The 7,500-nt window shown below is 34.1% G+C and overlaps 1 long non-coding RNA gene across 1 annotated transcript in view; it reads left to right on the top strand.

Annotated features, from left to right (window-relative positions):
* LOC137625976 (uncharacterized) overlaps positions 1–7,500 on the top strand; it is a 7,969-nt gene that overhangs the window by 281 nt on the left and 188 nt on the right. Inside the window, exons 1-3 of the long non-coding RNA XR_011040952.1 lie at positions 1–52; positions 6,645–6,957; positions 7,411–7,500. The exon at positions 1–52 is cut by the window's left edge and continues 281 nt beyond it; the exon at positions 7,411–7,500 is cut by the window's right edge and continues 188 nt beyond it. This is a non-coding gene — a long non-coding RNA (uncharacterized lncRNA). The remainder of the gene's footprint in view (positions 53–6,644; positions 6,958–7,410) is intronic.

Consider the following 7,500-nt stretch of genomic DNA (forward strand, 5'->3'; position numbering starts at 1 on the left):
CGTCTGTTGAATGATTTTTTTCCACACTCGCCAGAACTGTTATCGCAACAGGGTAAGCATAAGGGGCTTTAATGCTTGTTCTTGCGTTACATATTCTATATGCCAGTGTTTTGAGAATAATTTTAAGTATTTTAATTAATTAAATTCTTACTAGATTGAACCTGTGATTTCTATGCAGTCTATAAATTTATTTAAGTATTTGACAACTTGTTAAATTTGCTAGTTGTTTTACTGATAATTTGAGAGCTGTTGTGATTTAGTGGTGATTTGAGCAAATATTTACGTGAGTGATTTCGTGACTAGTTAATTGCTGTTTTCGGTGATTCGTTGATTTCAAGATTTTGATTTATATGAAAATTGTAGATTTTAGTCAGGCGATTACAGTAATTCATATTTTGATTAGTGTTGAATTTTTGTTGATTTATTTTAGTTACTTTTTGTTAGTGTTGTATTTATTGTTCTGATTTTTCCCGTGGTTGATTCGCCTTTACTTTGTATTTTTTAGCGGATGAGTGAAAGGAAGAAGGTTAAGCCCTCGCAGTTGTGAACCTTAAAATCTCTTATATAGTGCATTTCGAAGACTCGTTTACGTCATTCCACCACCAGCTGCTACAGTGAAATTTATATAATTTTAAATTATGTATTCATAAATGTCTAACCATTTAAATTTAAATTTATTAAATATTTAAAATGCATTTTTTCCATCTCTACCTTTTCACTTAAAAATGCAAGGTTTAATGATATGATCGTGGTCATTACATATTGATTTTATATTTACATATGTCGACCACTCCCCATTTTTCCGCTTGGTCCTTCGAACTTTTGGATTAATATTTTTAAGCACTGGTGTGGAATGTTGGTCGTTTCTGTTGGGCGGTGTCCGGGTCCCCCTCCTCTCGCGTTATACGTGTTAATTTTTTATTTGAAAGTTGATTTGTGCGGTGTTTTCTGTTAAAGATGGCGGAATCGGAAAAGCGTGAACGTACTACTATACGCCGTAAGGTTAGTGTATTGTATACTAAATTGTGTAATGCTGTTGATTCTTTAGATAAAGCTGAATTACAAACAAAATTGAGTTTTCTGAGTGATTACAGTCAAAGATTGCAGACCTTGGATGATTTGATCTTGACTAAAGTTAGACTGGACTCCTTAGTTCCGCAGGAGGATTTGGATAGGCAGGATTCTGAATGTGAGGAATATCATCGTAAAATTAAATTACTGTCAAACAAAATGCAATCTCGACTTGATAATCTCTCCGTACAGATTGATAATAAAACTCCTTGCAGAACTAAAATTGATTTGCCCAAGTTGAATTTGCCTCGGTATTATGCAGATTCTAAGGAAGATAAATTTACATGCAAGCGATTTTTTGAAGTTTTTGAACACTTGACTGCTCCGTATAATTTAAATGAAGTCGAGAGGTATAATTTACTTGAGCAGCAATGTCATAGTAGAGCAAAGGCTATGATTAGTTCTATAAAGGTGTCCCAGCAAACTTTTGGTCAGGCTAAACAAACTTTGATCGCAGCATTTGCTGATGAAATGCCTCAGAAGTTTGTCCTCATTAAAGAGTTAACTGACTTGAGGTTTGTTTGGGGCAAGGATGATCCATATATTTTTTATGCTCATATTAAGAAGCTGATTGATGCAGTGATAGATAATGCTATTGATTTGGACACTGTTATGCTTTATTTTGTGTGGTCTTCATTGCCTACTAAATTTCAAGATATCATAGTTGCGATCACAAATAAGTCTCATCCTACTTTAGATGAGGTCACTGGTAAATTTTTGGAAGCTTGCAGCAGGTATAACGCTCAATTAAACATTAGTAAAGAAAGTCCATGTAAAACCGCAGTGTTGGCTACTAGTTTGAATACTAGTTTAACCAGGAGTTTATGTATGCTTTGTAATGCTAAAGATCACAAAATTGCCAGTTGTACAAAGTACTTGCAAGTATCTGATAAAATAAAGCGATTGAAAGAATTGCACAAGTGCTTTAAATGCTTAAAACCAGGTCATAATAGTAATGAGTGCAGATTTCAGACGTCAGGTGTATGCTTCAAATGCAAAAAGGGTAAACACTGGAGTTTTTTGTGTAGTTCAAAGCCAACAGATTCTAGTAATAGTAAGCAAACTACCACAAAGGTGGTTAATGTTGTCGAGAGTGTTAATGAAATACCATCAACTGTTACAGCATCTAGTCATTTGGATATTGTTGATTCTTTATTACCATTACTAACAGTGACGACTGAATATGATCGTGTTAAAGTGGATACAGTTTTGGATTCGGGTAGCCAGAATTCCTTTATTGAGGAAAGTTTAGCAGATTTTTTGAACTTGAAGGTAGTAGATACTAAGATACATTTGATTATCAAGGGCATTAATACTAATCAAAAGATTTGTACCAAGTCAGTGAGTTTTCCTTTTAAGATTGGTGATGTAAGTTATGAAATTACTTGTATTTGTATTCCTAAGATTAAAATTCAGATGAAAGCTCCTCATATGTATAAATTAATAGAACTGCTAAGGCAGAATGGTAAAGAGGTTGCTTATGATAAATTCAATGGTGTAAACAGAATTCATGACATTGATGATATAAAGCTACTGATAGGTGCAAAGGATTGGCATTGTGTGATGAGCATGGAGAGTGGAGTACTAGGTCAAAAAGACAGACTGACTTCTTTTTACAGAATTAATGATAAACTAATATTAATTGGTTCTATTTCTGACTGGATAAAGAATCTTTCCGATGCAGTAGATACATCTTTGATGTCTCATAGGAAGATTTCTGAAGAAACAAAATCTACTACTACATACATTGGCACTATGGAGATTGATTCTGATGGATTTGACTATGAAGTGCCAACACTTGATGGAATATATAATTTTGAAAGCCTACCAGATATAGCAGAGGTTGCGGATTATTCTCAGTTGGGTCATGATTGTAAGATATTCATAAATATGGAAGAAGAGGATTCTATTGAATATGTTACTAATGAAACTGAGCAAGAAGTGACAGATTTTATTTTATGCAACATTTACAGAGATTCTGAAAAATTTTATGTCGTACCAATTCCTTGGTTGACTAGATATAAAGATCTTCTTGGATCAAATGAGAGACTTGCTTTCAAGGTTCTGTGCAGTCTGAAGAAGAAATACATGAACAGTAATGTTCTAAAGCGAATTGATGAAGTTTTCCAGTCACAAATTGATTTGGGAATCATTGAAAAAATTGAAGATTTTGAAGAATATAAAAGGAAATTTCCAAAATATTTCTTCATTAGCCACAGTCCTGTAATTAAAGAAGAAAGAGATACTACGAAAGTAAGAGTTATTTACATGGCGAATCTTGCAGAAAAAAGACATGATGGCAGTAAAGGCATTAGTCTGAATCAATGTATTCACCCAGGTTATAACAAGAATTTTAAAATAAGTGATGCATTGACCATGATGAGGTTTGACAAGTTTATACTTGGATTTGATATTTCAAAAGCCTTTCACAGATTGGCCATTGATGATGAGAATTCCTCAAAATTTCTCTTTTATTGGTTTAAGGATGTTGAATCTAGAGATTTTACACCAGTTGTGTACCGCTCAAAGCGAGTAATATTTGGGATGTCTGTTTCTCCATATCTGTTGCAGTGCCGTCTTTATAAAATGCTAATATTGGAGACAGATGGTGATACTGAAGAAATTCAGGAATTGAAAAAAAGAATCTTCCAAGGCAGTTATGTTGATAATTTTCTAATTGGTTGTGGAGATGAAGATGAAGTTGAAATGGTTCACAGGGAAGCCAGTACAATATTTGAGCAGCATAAATTTCCATTGCAGCAGTATGTTACTAATTATTCTCAATTTCAGCGTGACATTGACTGTAAAGTTGGCACAGAGACTCCACAAGAGGTTAAAATTCTTGGCATGTGCTGGGACAGATATAATGATATACTAAAGGCCACATGTGTTGAATTAAATGTTGAAGCCAATACTCTTAGGCAGATTTTGAGTTCAGTAATGAGTATATTTGATTTGAATAATACTAACTTGCCTGTTTTAAACAGATGTAAGATCTTCCTCAGGCAATTACAGTCTGATTATGTAGATAAATGGGATACTTCTCTTCATGGTGCTCAGCTAAATGAATGGAGAAACATAGCTTCACAATTCAATAATGGTGAAAGGCTAGAGATACCAAGATATATGGGTAGCAGAAAGTCTAATTTTGATATAATTGTAATGAGTGATGCGAGTAAAAACTTTATTGGATGTGTTATTTACTTGCAGGAGAGAGATTCAAAGTTGGTATCCTTCGTATCTGCCCATAATAAGATTCTGAATAAAAATCTGAAAGGGCGAACTATGCCTGTACTCGAACTCACTGCAGTAGAGTATGCATTGCAAAGGGCTTTTGATCTGTATAAAATGCTCACTTCTTGTATTGTGCCTATTGCAGTTAATGACATAATGTTGTTTTCAGATTCTACGATTGCCTTAAGTTGGCTAGCTGATTATGAGAACTTGAGAACAAAGCTTCAAAAGAGAAGTGTATATGTAAATAATAGAATCGCAAATATTGTCGACCTCTGTAAGTCTACACACTCGGTGAAGTTAGCTCACGTAGGATCAAATGAAAATGCTGCAGATTTCACGACTAGATTAGTATCCTTCTCAAAGTTAAGAAACTCTTGTTACTTGACCGGACCCAAGATGTTACGGGAAGATTTAAATTTACTAGAATGGCTTGTAATTCCTAATCCAGGCATGATTAATGATGTGGATATACCGAAGCTGGTTGTAAATAAGGCAAGTGTTGAAGATATGTCAGTTGGTACAGTTGTTGATTTAACTAAGTATTCTTCACTTGACAAAGCAATTAAAGTACTAATGAAAGTTAAGCTTTTCATAAACAAATTAAGATTAAGAATAAATTCTAAGAGCCAGCAGTCAATTGCCTTATTAGATGCAAGCTACAAAAAATGCAGTAATGATTTGCTAAAGCTTGATCAACAGAATTGCTTTCCAGATTTACAAGATTTTTTCACTTCAAAACGGAAAGCAAAAAAGTGTATTCCTGAGCTAGTTAGTAGAATGAATGTATTTTGTGACACTGATGGTATTCTCAGAGTAAAATGTAAAATGGGAAAGATGTCTAAAGGTATGATGTCGAGAACTCCAATACTCCTTAGTAATAATAGCGATTTCGGTAGAATACTGATAATGGACACTCACGTGAAGTTTAATCACTCGGGTACTTACTATGTGCTACATAAATTGAAACCGGCAATTTTTTTGCTCAAGGGATTTTCCACAGTTAAGAAGGTTGTGAATGAATGTTACCACTGTAAACGTTTTAATAGTAGACCAGTTAAAGTTCATGCTAATGACTATAGAGAGTGGAATGTGAATCCCATAAAGAGGTTTTTTTCTGTATGTTTCATTGATTACTTTGGACCATATTTCACAAGGTATGGAAGTGACAAAGTTAAAACCTATGGGGTAATTTTTAAATGTATTTGGTCTCACATGATTAATGTTGAAATAGTGACTTCAGGTGATTCTAAAGGATTTTTATTGGCTTTTCAAAATAATGTTTACAACTATGGTTTGCCTAACAAAGTATTTTCAGATTCTGGCTCAAATCTTGGTGGTGCATTCACATGGATTGAGGAATGTCTGAAAGCAAGTGAGGTGCAGGAATTCTTCAATCAGAGGGGTGTCGATGTCACTGAATTTTCACAGTATCCTCGTGGTTCTCTGAATCGTGGTATTGGAGGTATCATAGAGTCCGGAGTTGGTCTGGTAAGAAAGTTAATACAGGGAGCAATCCATAATAATATTCTAGATTTTCTGGAATTTTCTCATGTAATTAAACAATGCATATGTTACGCTAATAAGAAACCCATTTCTGAACTTGGCGCATTAAGGGAACAAAATGTGAATGATGATTTTCAGGTGCTATCACCAGAGTTTTTGAAATTTGGATATGATACACAGGTTATGGAATGTATATATCACGAAGGTCAACTTGATGATTATGACTCTTCTGACTTGGGTAAGGACTTTCGGCGTTTAATTCATATTAAAGAGAAATTGCGTAATAGTTATCACAATGAATTTTTATTTGGATTGCAAGATCAGGCAACTAAATACAGAGGTAAATATTACCCTAGGGAGCACGTTAAAATATCAAAAGGTGACATAGTGTTGATAAAAGATTCAATGGTTAAGGCTCCCAATTACCCTTTAGCTAGAGTTCTTGATGTTATTTATAATTCTCTTGGTGAGGCTGTTCAAGTACAATTGGTCAAGGGTAATAAAAGTGTTGTTTTTAGGGATATATCGTCTGTTATTCTTTTGGTTAAAGGTGATGGGTTAAGTGATTCTCATATTGATCAGTTAGATTTAAATTTTGTACCTCAGAGTGATTCTAATGTTGTTTCTAATGACAATATTGCAAGAAATCAACGGGGGGCTGCTTTGGTATGTTCTGAGAAGAATAAGCAGCTAGCTCAATCTGGTCTTGTATAGAAATTTAAATTTAAATCCGCGGGGGGCAGATTGAAAAAACTTCAAATTATTAATTTGAATATTTAAGTATTGATACATTTGGCATACAGAAGTGTCGCTAATAGCCCCTTTGCTTTTAGATAGTAACTACTATACAGTAGTTATATCCAGTTATATCTGCCTGCCGTTAACGTCGTTGTGAAGTTTTTTCACACAGCACCAGTCTTCAGCAACCTTACACGGGAGTGAGGAGGAGCTCTCTTTCCCTCTCTTCCATTATTCAAGTGGATTTTAGGATGTATACACACGCTGGATTAACTATTATGGATTTTTCCTCTACCATGGAAATAATTGCACACTAATTCATCGAGGATGGGATCCGGACGCTGCTTAGCGATGATCGTCTGTTGAATGATTTTTTTCCACACTCGCCAGAACTGTTATCGCAACAGGGTAAGCATAAGGGGCTTTAATGCTTGTTCTTGCGTTACATATTCTATATGCCAGTGTTTTGAGAATAATTTTAAGTATTTTAATTAATTAAATTCTTACTAGATTGAACCTGTGATTTCTATGCAGTCTATAAATTTATTTAAGTATTTGACAACTTGTTAAATTTGCTAGTTGTTTTACTGATAATTTGAGAGCTGTTGTGATTTAGTGGTGATTTGAGCAAATATTTACGTGAGTGATTTCGTGACTAGTTAATTGCTGTTTTCGGTGATTCGTTGATTTCAAGATTTTGATTTATATGAAAATTGTAGATTTTAGTCAGGCGATTACAGTAATTCATATTTTGATTAGTGTTGAATTTTTGTTGATTTATTTTAGTTACTTTTTGTTAGTGTTGTATTTATTGTTCTGATTTTTCCCGTGGTTGATTCGCCTTTACTTTGTATTTTTTAGCGGATGAGTGAAAGGAAGAAGGTTAAGCCCTCGCAGTTGTGAACCTTAAAATCTCTTATATAGTGCATTTCGAAGACTCGTTTACGTCAT

This window comes from Palaemon carinicauda, chromosome 33, assembly GCF_036898095.1.
Source record: "Palaemon carinicauda isolate YSFRI2023 chromosome 33, ASM3689809v2, whole genome shotgun sequence".
Classification (NCBI taxonomy): domain Eukaryota; kingdom Metazoa; phylum Arthropoda; class Malacostraca; order Decapoda; family Palaemonidae; genus Palaemon; species Palaemon carinicauda.